At 46.3% G+C, this 12,603-nt stretch overlaps 1 long non-coding RNA gene across 1 annotated transcript; it reads right to left on the bottom strand.

Moving 5' to 3' along the window:
• Positions 1-3,656: 3,656 nt before the first annotated feature.
• On the bottom strand, positions 3,657-8,255 carry LOC308566752. Its single transcript, XR_014000229.1, has 2 exons — positions 8,182-8,255; positions 3,657-5,621 (listed from the first exon to the last, which is right to left on the bottom strand). It is a non-coding gene; the product is annotated as an uncharacterized lncRNA (long non-coding RNA).
• Positions 8,256-12,603: the final 4,348 nt, after the last annotated feature.

A 12,603-nucleotide genomic window follows, 5' to 3' on the forward strand; every position in this document is an offset into this window, starting at 1 on the left:
GTGTCGTATCTCACCTACTCTTCACTTTTCTCCTCTCTCCACCTCCCCCCTTCATCCTGCTTTCTCCCACTCCTTCCTTCAACTGTTGGAAATGGTATTACTCCTTCCCCTTGCAAAAGATACACATTAAAGACAGGAGGTCATCACAGCTACTGGGCAGATGGTAGCTAGAGGGGTGAACTTCCAGTGACAACCCCGTACAGATTTGCCCATGACCTTGATATCCCTGGGGCTGCCTTGACTCCCATCCTTCCTAAGGCCTAGTAATTCAGCTCTTTATCTTTTTTTCACTTTTTATTCTGCTTTAGTTAGCCCAAGTTGGTCTTAGCAGCTTGCAGCCATCAGGTTGTAATAAAACAACTGGTTTAATTGCCAAATTTGATTTAATTTGGTAGATGAGTAGACTTAGGGCCAGAGAAGGGAAATGATTTGCCTAAGGGCACATGGCTATTCCACAGAGAAATGGATTTAGAACTCAGAGCTCATCATGCCAACTCAGAGGTCCTTCTCCAACACACTGCCTCTTACATTCAACACCCCTCCCCTCCCAGACCCCCAGATGCACCCAACACTGAGCCTGGAGATGTTCCTATACTTAGGCTCTGTGAGATAATTCAGCCTTTGGAAGTGGGACAGAGAAGAGCACCTGGAAGGGGATTAGTGGAATAAGCCCCCAGGTGCGATGGCAAGTTTGTGAAATGCAGTGCTGCGAGGACTTCTCGACGCCAGGCCAAGGTGACAAAGCAGCAGTCACTGCTCTGGAGTCCCATCTCATTTCCCAGACTGTTCCCATCTGTCGTGCTAGGGAATGTAATTGGCCTTAAATTTATATGTTAATTGTAAATGTAACGCATGCACATGATAAAAAGTTCAAATGATGGAAAGCAAACTGTTCTCACCACTCTGGCACTCCAGCATCAGTCTGCACAGCTGGTCTCGGCCTTCCCTCAGCCCTCCTCTCCGCGGGCCACGCCACTGCCCGCACATGTCCATGGAGGACCCGTGGGCAGTGTTTCTGAGCAGAGGGGTGGAGTAGAGCTTGACGGGGATGGACTGAGGGGAGAATGCCAGGTAAGGACCGGAGGAGGTACAGACAAATCCTTCAAGGAGCTGGCTATCGAGCAAAGTAAGAGGGGAGAAAATAGCTAATTTTTTTAGCAAACACTCTGCAGGAGTCATTTTTTTTCTAGCAGGAAGAGACTAACTGGTAGAAAAGATATATCTATCTTCCTGTGCCTTGTAAGTTGTTTAATATCTAAGTTACAGTGGAAATGGAAAGAATATTCAGGTAATTTGAATAAATTGCTCAATTTTAAAAATTATACTTGCATCTTCAAAGAAATTTTACTGTGTCCCACCTGACTGTAAAGAGTGGCCTCAAATTTTCCACATTTTGAGTATGGTATTTTCAAAGGAAGATACAAGTTGAATGTACATGAAGGACTTGCAGGTTTTCATTAGATCTCCTTTGCTGCCATCTAGTGACAGTTGTAAGTAATGTAAAGAAATGTGAGACGCCTGGTGTCTGGAACGACTTGTGTGACTGAGTACTTAATACTTCCCTTGCCCGACTTGTGTGACCGAGTACTTAATACTTCCCTTGTCCGTGCAGTGCCCTCACTGAGTTGGGGTGTTTCCGTCTGAGCCTAGAGATTGAACATTTACTTCAACAAAATGAAATTACTTTGCCTCCCTAACATGGGGAATATGCCCCGTGTACTTCAATTCTGAAGTACTCCTATTACCTGTCAAATAATTCATACAGGTTATTTTTGTTTACTTATTTTTATTAATTTTAGAGGGGATGGGGGAGAGAAAGAGAAACATCAATGTGAGAGAAATACCACTTGGTTGCCTCCCTTATGCACCCTGACCAACCTGGGTATGTGCCCTGATTGGAAACTGAACCCGCCACCTTTTGATGTAAGTGGTGCTTCAACCGAGCCACACTGGCCAGGACCATACAGGTTCTTAAAATTTTCCTTAGGAACTTATAAGATGGTTCTTGCAAAAAAAAAAAAAAATAGAACTCACCTTTAAATTCATGGAAAGTATTACTTTTGCACTGACAATTTCAGATTTGATTCAATAGCTTCTCTGCCTTTGATGACCTAACAGTAAATTCTAAACAATGTCCCAGATTCTATGCTAAGCTCTCTACCTGCATTATTTCATTTAATTCTTCCACAACTCAGCTGTAACTATCTTACCCAAAGTCTTCATCATTAAATCCGGCCTACCCTTATCAAAGATTAGTATTATGATGTATGACTTAGACACCGTCTTATGTAAGCACATCACTGCCCCCGTGATAGGTTATAGCAGTGGTCCTCAAAGGGTGTCCTGGACCAGCATACCATAATCACCTGGGAGCAGTTTTGAAATGGAAATTATCTGGCTACAGCCCAGACCTACTGAATAAACAATTCTGGGAGTGGGCCCGGAACTCAATGTTTTAACAAGCCTTCCAGGTGATTCTGACGCATGCTGGGTCAGAGGGACCCCTCTGTGCTCTCACAGTACCATTTTTTTTACTCATTTACATGGGTTTCCAGTTCCTCTACTTGACTACCCACTTAACCTAAGTCCCTTTCAGGCTTTAAGCTAAGGCTGTCTTGATCAGTTTTATTTCGACACTTACTAGATGACTGAATAACTGAATAAAAGAATGTGGAAGCCAAGGAATTTCAGTATTTTTTAAAAAATTACCTTGGAGCTCCCCCCACCCCCCACCTCCACCAAGTAAAACTTCCAGAGACAGTATAAGGAGCCAGAAGAATAAAAGGATTCAGCTTGGTAAACCTGAGTTACGGTGGAAATTCAGCAGAACAGTGAGGGGCAGTGTATTTTCATGCAGTGCTTAGTCTCACATTTACTATTACTCCACTTCTAGTGGTGGAACATTTCCATCCACTCATTAATTTAAAGCAGCTGTGATTTTGTCTCTTCTAAGGTGCTCCCAAAAGGAGTATAAGGCTGCAGTGCCACGTGTTAGTTACCACAAAGGCTACCAAATGTGCTGACCTATGTACTCCACTTTATGGCTCTAAGAAGAAATGCAAACCACAGTCAAATTGAGGATACATCAAAATCTGACATCAAAATCTGATGAGTATTTGCTTTATTTTTATAGAAAACAGAGAAACCTATTCAGGATAAAAATGTGAACTATGAAATCTAACAATATACAGAAGTCTTTCTGTTGCAGGACCCTGTGGTTGCTGTCAAAATTAAAAAAACTCATTACATTTAAGAAAATGGTTGATCTCAGTCAAGAAGTTACTCCAGACACAAAACTCTTAGAAACATCACCAATGGTAGATCCTCAAAAGGCCCTGTAGCCACAGGCCTGGTTCAAAGTGACTTGACTATGACTAACAGGACACCTGCTAAGCAGTCAAAGCTCAAGTCTTTTGTGAGAGATAACTGTAATCACCTCATACACAGAACTTTGTGGCTATCCCACTGGATGAAACTATTGCCAGCAAGGCCATCCTCTATTACCCTGTACTAAGTACAAGGCCAGGAGGGAGGCAAAGTTCAAATTTGAGGAAGTCATAATTAGGCAAAACGTGATTCTTCCAAAGCTGTGATTTAAGATGTCGCCAAAATTATTAAAACAATTTCCCAGGAGAAAAATAAATAGAAGGTGGTAGTATACAAAATATTCCATTTTTTATTTTTATGGATAATTGTCATTAATACACCAGAAACTGTCATGATTATAAAAGATATAAAAAAATCAGAAAAATGTTAGCATTCAAAAGAATTAAAATCTGAGCTGGAGGGTGCTGATCAGAATGTTGGGATGGTAGCTGAGATGTTTGCTAGACTTTGTAAATAATTCATGTAACTCAGAAAATTTTAACTTGGATTTCAAAATCTACATATTGAGCTACAATGTCCTGACATTTGGATTAAGTAACTTTTGCTACTGACAAACATTTGTTTAGGGTTACATAAAGCTCTCAAGGGGGTAGGTAGGGACGTTCATACATTGTAGATTTTTAATTAGCAAGTTGAGACTGTTCTAGTTAAATATGGTTTAATTACTTATTCAGGGGAATCTAAAATGCTATCTCAGTTTGTCAGAGCACAAGAGAACGCCAAAAGAAGTCATAAGAATGGATCAACATAAATCCATCCCAACTTCTGGAAAACAACTGACACAGTGTAACACTATCACAAAGAACAGTGCTAATAGGAATAAGATTTGTGGTCTAATTCAGTTTTCACTTTGACTTCTAGAGTATCTCTTAACAAGAATTTAGTGAAAAACAGGGAAATTCTACTCCTTTAACAACTGTCCACAAGAAGGAAAAAAACAAAACAAAATTAATATAGAGTGATAGGCCTTGCTGATTAAGAATCTGTGAACATCGATACATTTTAATACAGTGAATCTTGAGTTATACTTACAAACTGATGATTAATATACTACAGAACTTTACAAACATAAAATTTCATGTTACAGAACTCCAAAACCAATGGAATTAGTCTTTTCCCCTTTATTACTCCTTCAATAGAAAGTCTTAAAACTGAGTCATAGAAATGCCTACATTTTTATATATGTCATTAAGACATGATTGTTTTTGTCAAAAGTATGCAAGAAACACTTTCAAATGAGGTCAAGGGTCTTCTCTCAAAAAATGTTTTCAGTTACATAAAAAAGAAATGAGGACAGTGGGACTCCCACATAATTTCTGTCTGCCCAATGTCATTCAACTCCCAATGTCTCAATGTCTCCATGCTAAGAAAGAATACAGTACGTAAATGCTCTATTATAAAGTATCTCTAGTTCTGAGAGACAGGATTTTTTTTTTTTTAAAGACAGGGTTGAAACAGTGTCCCTTGTTTAGCGGAGACGAGCCACTGACTTCCTTCTTGTACCAGTTTTCCAAGATGATACTAAGTGAGTTTTTGCCCTAATATTTTTGCCTGGAGTTTTGCGGGACTTCTCTTCTTTGTGCACCTTCATGTGCTGCCTAAGATGAGAGCTCTGGCTGAAGCATTTGCCACATTCACTGCACTGGTAGGGCTTCTCCCCTGTATGGGTTCTCTGATGCTGAATAAGGTGGGAGCTCTGGCTGAAACATCGACCACACTGATCACACTGATAGGGTTTTTCTCCAGTATGGATTCTCTGGTGCTGAATGAGATTTGAGCTCTGTTTAAACCTTTCTCCACACTCATCACATTTGTAGGGCTTTTCCCCAGTATGGATCCGTCGGTGCTGAATGAGATTAGAACTCTGAAAGAAACTTTTCCCACAATCAGCACATTTATGGGATTTCTTTCCAGTATGGATCTTCTGGTGTTGAAAAAGCGTTGAGCTCTGACTGAAACTTTTTTCACATTCAGTACATTTATAGGGCTTCTCATCCAAGCTTCTTCTCAGTCTACTCAAGCTTGAGTCAAACCGAACAGTCATTCCCCATTTCTGCCGCTGCCGGCCTATTTTGTGATGGTTCTCAGAGGTCTTTCCTTGGCTTGAGCTCCGTGAAATACTTCCCTTAAGTTTTCCTAACCGCATTGTGAGGAGCCAAATATATTCTTAACAAGTCTACTCGCTTCTTCTGAACTAATGTTTCTCTTCCTAGAGCTACACAGCTCAGAATTTTCTGGGTGTAGAAGAAAAAATAAAAACAAATTATAGTTGTTTTAATTATTCAACTTGATACCTCTTTAGATGCATCAAAATTGCATCCATTTTTAACTTAAAAATGCATTCAATACATATGAAGACAAAAACAATTCTGGGGAAAAATACTTGCAAAATAATTCTAGTAATTCCAGAGTTTCAACTTAATAAATAAATATTACCAAATAAGTATTATTATGCTTTAATATTTACTCCCATGTTAAGTTTCTACTCACTTACTGGTGACTGTCTAATTAAGGAGTCCAAATTAGAAAGAAATGATAAACCAAACTACTTGATTAAATATTTGTCCTTATTTGTTTAGCTGTTCTACTTTCATACCTAGAGATAACTTAGCTCTAACTTTAAGCATAAGCTGTTCTGGAAATAGGAACTACTCTATAAGGAGTAGTAGGTTTCTGTGAGCTGATTCAACAAATGCTAGATGAGAAAACGTCAATGAAGAGATGCTTTGTATATTATTTTTCTTAGATTTGAATAATCAAAGAGAAAAATTCTTTGAAAACTTGAAACAAGATGATTGTTTTCTGAAAGAGGAAGATTTTTTAAAAACTTTCAAAGGATAGTGAAATGAAACTGAGTAGGAAAAAGGGCAAGAAGGAGGAGAAAGCTTACATGTAAAAACAGGACTGTAATTTAAAAAATACCCAAATGCTGCAAAAATTAAAAATTTCAAATAAATTAATTTCATTTATTTAATTAGAGATTAAATAAATGTGTTCCGCTCTAGGAACACATATAAGGTTATTTAAAATAAAGGCCATAAAAAAACAAGCCACAAACTCCAAACAGGTGAAAATGTACAAGAAGCTAGGCTGCAAAAATAATAAAATTATTGGAGCTATTTTCCATATCATATGTCAGGAAGTAGACTTTAAAAAATTACCCTGGGGCTCTGCAAACAAGCTTTTAAAGCAGATAACTGAAAATACAAATGACACCATTGTTCTGCCATTTCTTCGTCTTATTGTAGAACTGAGACTTTGGGCTTGACAGGGCGGAGGAGTCTGTCGGATATTTAATAACTGTATCTGCTGCAATTACGGTATCGCAAGGAGCAAACTGCACACAAAACAGTAATGGCAATACCACCACTCACTCTTCAACTTCAGTCAATATTTACAGAACATCTATTACAAGGAGACATTTGTTAGGTCCATGGTGTTGGAGTTCAAAAAATAGCTATAATAGTAATTATACATTTATAAATGGGAAAAAACACATTTACGTTTTAATACTATACAAGTCAGATGTGGCCGGAAACGCGACTACCGCATCTACCTAGGCCGCCGCAGACGAGGAAATGATGCTGCCAGGCAGCCGTGGGTCACGCCCGCACCTCTCTAACGCCCACCGTGCCTGCAACACTCTCCACCCTGCGCCCTCCCTAACGCCCACCGCGCGTGCGAGCCCCTCCACCCCGCACCCTCCCTAACGCCTACCGAGCCTGCGACCCTCTCCACCCCGCACCCTCCCTAACGCCCACCGCCCGTGCGACCCCCTCCACCCCGCGCCCTAACGCCCACCGCGCCTGCGACCCCCTCCACCCCGCGCCCTCCCTAACGCCCACCGCGCCCGCGACCCCCTCCACCCCGCGCCCTCCCTAACGCCCACCGCGCCTGCGACCCCCTCCACCCCGCGCCCTCCCTAACGCCTACCGAGCCTGCGACCCTCTCCACCCCGCACCCTCCCTAACGCCCACCGCGCCTGCGACCCCCTCCACCCCGCGCGAGACCCCCTCCACCCGGCGGCCTCGCCCCGGGGCCGCGCTCGGGGCCGCAGAGCTGACGCGCAGCCGCCGCTCCCAGCGCCCAGTTCGGCCCCGCGGCTGGCGCGGGCCGCGTCCCGCTCAGGTGCGGGGTCAGGGCGGGCTGGGTGACTGCGGCCGCCAGGCGCGGGAACACGCGTGGCCGTCCCCGGAATGCGCCTCATTTTCATACATGAAATGGGACCATAAGGCAGCTACACCACCGGGTTACGGGTTTAGTGAGTCAGTATCTGCAAACGCCTCAGAACAGCCGCGTGCCTCCCAGACGGCTGCCCGGTTTCAGTCCCGGACGTGCGGCGGGCCCGAGGCGCTGGAAGCAGCGCCCCGCCCGGGCCGCCCCGCCCCCACCCGCCGCGGGATCCGTCCCGCCCGCCGCGCGCGGGAGGCCTCGGACCGCGGCTCCGCACTCGCCGCCCGCCAGCCTTCTCCGCCCCGGCCCGACGCCCTCCGGCGGCGCGGGCAGCGGAGCCCGAAGCCGAGGCCACCACCCGGCACCTGCCCGCGCCGCGCCGCCCCGCAGCGCCCAGTTCGCGCCGGGCGGCCCCGGGCACCGACTGCGCCCCCCGGGCCCACTCACCGCGCCCGACCGCGCCCCCCGGGCCCACTCACCGCGGACGACCGCGTCCCCCGGCCCCACTCACCGCGCCCGCGGGCCTCCACTCACGGCGGCCCCCGGGGCCCACTCACCGCGCCCGGCCGCACCCCCAGGCCCCACTCACCGCGCCCGGCCGCACCCCCAGGCCCCACTCACCGCGCCCGCCGCCGCCCCGGCTCCCTCCCTAGGAGCCCTCCAGCCACCGGAAGTACGGGCCCCACCGCCCGCCGCGCCGCCGCAGCCGCTCTAGGAACACGGCGGAGCGACCCTCTATGGTCCCTGCGGAGGAGGAAGCGGGTCCTCCGCGCGCTCCCCCCGCCCGCTCCCCGGGCCTCCCGCCCCCGCCTCGAGGCCCAGGAGCGGCCCGGCCCGCGGCGCCGGCCGCCCAGCGCCAGGCTTCTTTCTGCAGACCTTGAGCGGTTACCAATTGTTAAGGGTGCCTTTGGAGAGCCCAGACTGTTCCTGATCTTTTTCCCGAGTCACCTCATTTCTTTATCACGGAAAAGCCCCGCGAGACCCGCGTGGCCTCACTCATTTTACGCAGAAGGAAGCCGAGGCGTAGAGCGGTTTGCTCAGGTTTACAGGGTGTGAGTGGACGACCAAGGGTCGGGACGGGTCTTTTCCCACGGAAGCCCCGTGATTTCCAACACCCCTTATTTGTCTTTAGTGATGACCCGTCCGGTTCTCCTCTCTTGCTGGACCCTCCTCTGGAGCCAAGCTGGCCGGTGCTGGGCCAGCTGCCCCTCCCCCAGGTGCCCCGTGCCCCTGCCAACGCCTGCAGGCTAGTGGCTCAGGGACCCTGCCTGCGCTGCGACTCCCCAACTGCTAACTCCGGTCCCACCCGAGACGCAAATATTACGTCTGTCCAGTTGCTTGCTCAGCACGCCGTGCTGCCTGATGAACACTGTGAACTTAACAGCCTCTGAAAGACTTTATGATGCTCCTGGAGCCTGTGCTTCAGCAGTTGTCATCCCAGCAACTGACGGCAGCTCCATCTCTCCACTTGCTCAGCGTCAAAACCTTGATGTCACTGTTGACTCTTTTTCATGCAAAACCAAATCCAATCAATTGAAATTATACTGACTTTATCTTCAAAATATATCCAGAAACGAACCACTTTCACCGCCACTGCGATAACCTCCTGCAAGCTGCTGTCACCTCCTGTCTGGTTTGTTGCATTGGCTTCCTCACTGGTCTCTCCAAAGTCTACTCACAGCCCCAAGGCGATCCTCTTAGAACCCAAGTCAGATCATGACATTATGTTTGTTCAAAACTTCCACAGGTTTCCCATGTCATTAGAACAAAAGCCCGCACCTCACGGTGGCCCCCAAGCTGCCACGGTCTGTTTTGTGTCCTTTGCTGTGTCTGCATTGCTAAGAACAGTGCTCAGCTGGCAGCAGGCACTCAGCAAGTACTTGTTGAATAAATGAATTTATCAGATACCTCATTGTTTACCAACTTTTTATATATACTCTGGTCATTTATCTTTACTATAGCCTCATGATGCAGGGATTTTATATCTGTCTTACAGATCAGTAAAATGAGGCAGAGGGAGGCAGACTTGCCTGAGGTAACACAGCCAGTTGATGGTAGAGGCCAGAGTAGCTCAGACTGGAGCTTTCTGCTCTGTAGCTGGCAAAGCATGAAAGTTACAAAGTCCTGGACAAGGAATGTCAAATAATAGCTAGTCTGTTGTAAAGATTAAATGAGATAAATGTAAGGCACTTAGTACAGTGCACAACATAAGAAACATGAGGCCTTGCTATTACTTTTATTAGTAAATTATTATTAGTTGTTGATGCTGGTAGTTGGAGGGGGTTCAGGGTAGGGAGCAATGGCTAGAGATAGTTTAGGAAAAGTCGTGTGGACCTTGAGAAAGAACTTATCTACCAAGAAGGGCTCCAGTTGGCTACTGAGGCTCAAATTTAAAAGCACAGCCTAGCAGCCCTTTCTAAACAGGGGCCTTTCACGCAAGCCACACTTCAGGGAGAAGCCTGTTCTGAACTGCCTGCCTCTGCTGCATTTCTGATTTCTGAGCCAACCCTTATAAAGGAGCTCCTGGAATTGTATTTCAGCCAATAGGACTGAGGCTTTCCCCATCCAATCAGAGCTGTGCAGCTATATCCCTGCCAACATCTTCACTGGCCAATCAGAGCAGCTCCATTTTGATCAATCAAATGTTTATTAGAAAACATTTTATTAGCCAGATAGTTATTAATTAGCACTAACTACTTCCATATCCCACATAAAGGTGGATTATCCCTTTTTCCAGTTCCTGAGAGAACAGTTGTGCTAACTGCAGAAGGCCTGGAGATGTGCAGATTAGAGAAGCAGAGAATCGAATAAAGATGAATTTTAAAAAGGAGAGAGATGAAAGTCACAAATTAAAGGGGTGTGGGTAGCCAAGAATGGACAGAGTAGGAGGAAAGGAGAGATGCAAGAGACAGAAAAGATAGGAGATGGGGAGGCGGAGGAAGAGTAAAGGGAACAGGAGAAAGAGGAGAGGAGACAGGCAGGGTTCTGTGCCTTCTATTTGTTAGTATAATTCTAGTCAATACTTACTGAACACTCATTATGTGCCAGGCACTGTTGGAAGCCTCTCGTTCAGTATTCCTGTGGTATGATTGTACTGGAGCATTTGCTCTGACCTTCTTGGACTTTACACCCCTGCCAACTGCTGTGTGACTTTCAGTGCCTCCTAGTGAATGACGCCCCATCCCACTTATGTTGACTTTATGTGTGAATAGCATTGGCCCACTGCATGTGAGTGGACACGAAGTATATCATGTCCCAGAAGAAGCTTTGAATCCCTGTGTCTGCCACCACCCTGTCCTTTCCCTTTGCCTTGAGAATACTATGTGCCAAGTAGGGGCTGCTCTTCAGTCTAGGGCCCGAGAGAAGACACGTGGAGCGGAGATCCATATGCCTGCCTGCAGCCACTTATAGCCACACATAACATGAGAGAAAAATGCTCTGGTTGTAGTCACTGAGGTTTTTGGTGTTATTTGTTACTGTAGCAAATCTGACTGATACACTTCCCACAACTTTAAGAGGTAGGAACTGTTACTGTCCTTATTTACAGGTGAGAAAATGGAGGCAAGTAACTTACCTAAAGTCACACATTCACATGACAGAGCCAGACTTTGCTTTAACCTCTACAGGATAGTATCTCTCAAATGGGGTTCCAGGTTATTTTTAAACAAATTACATTATTGAAAATGGGACACATATTTACAAAACACAGAAGACAAAGGGGGAGAGAGTGGGACAGAGGGATAGAGCAGCAAAGACAGGCTATGCCACCACCTCCTAACAGCACGTCTTTCTAGGGAAACTGGGTTGAGACCAGACCCCTTAATGGCTGGGGCTTCTCTGGAACAGTACCCAACAGTGTGCCCTTGAGTCCTGTGCTATTTGAAAGGCTCATTCTAAGAAGAAGAGGTTTCTGGGCTGAGAAAAGTCCTGGTAAGACAGCGTCCTTTTACTATGGTTTGGTCCTCTGCATTCCCACTCCACTGTATGTGCATGAATGGAAAGAGGAGGGGGAGGGAGAGAGAGAAGGAAGGAGGGAGGCAGAGGGAGAAGGAGGGAGCACCGCTGCCCTGGGTCTGCATTTAGAAGCAATGCAAGGAATGCCAGTCACATGTGTGGCCCAAGTGCAGTAACAAGAGTGGTCCATCTCCCATGAAAGTAGCCTGAACAATGGTTCTATCCACCAACCTGCAGCTTTGATTTCTGTTTCCTTGAGTTCTCTGGGAAAGGAAACTCAGGGAATTCCCATTCCTGGGTTTGCAGAAAAACATCTCAGTTAGAAGTCCAGCCAGGAGGGAGCAGAGCCCCACCCTGCAAGCTGTGAGTCCAGGAGTAGGTCAGCAGCTGGCTTTCTCCCAATCACAACTTGTGGGGTCTAAATACAGTGTGTGCATTTAGCTGCTTTTACACTTGGAAGGGGTTGGCTCTGACTTCGCCTGATCATGGCAGAGGGACTGAGGGGTGGGAGGCTGCTGCCAACAGAACACCTGCTAAGGACATCCTGCTCCTGTTCTGCAGCTGCAGGGCACATCTGTCCTACCCACACGGGCACAGTGTGCATTGCCAGGTCCCCTGCAAATCACCTGGTCAACGCTGTGCTTTGTTTCCCTGGAACTAAGGGACCAGATGTTCCTGGGTGAACAGCTTTATTTTGACATCAGGAAGGTCTTTAATCAACTTTCTGGTAAACATTCCTAGCAGGTAGCATATGGCTGTCACCACGGGAAAAACAAGCTGTTTTTCTATGTCTTTCTATTTGTTCTGGCCAAACCACCCTGTTTTTCCTGAGTCCATTTGCTCTTTTGCAATCACGTTGACTTCATCCTGTGTTTATTGTTTTCTCTGGTTCCTGAGCCCTGGCCTGGGAAGACAGCCCTGTTTCAGGAAAGGACACTTTCTCACAGGAATCTTCACTTTATCTCTGGATACACTTATCACCAGAGATACTAGCTAGTGAAGGAGTATCTGAGAAATACTGTAAGGTCTGTCCCTCAGAGTGCTTTGAGTCTTTGCCTGATCTGCTTCTGGACCTGGGACTTGGAAAAG

This window comes from Miniopterus schreibersii (genome assembly GCF_964146895.1).
Source record: "Miniopterus schreibersii genome assembly, chromosome: 14".
Classification (NCBI taxonomy): domain Eukaryota; kingdom Metazoa; phylum Chordata; class Mammalia; order Chiroptera; family Miniopteridae; genus Miniopterus; species Miniopterus schreibersii.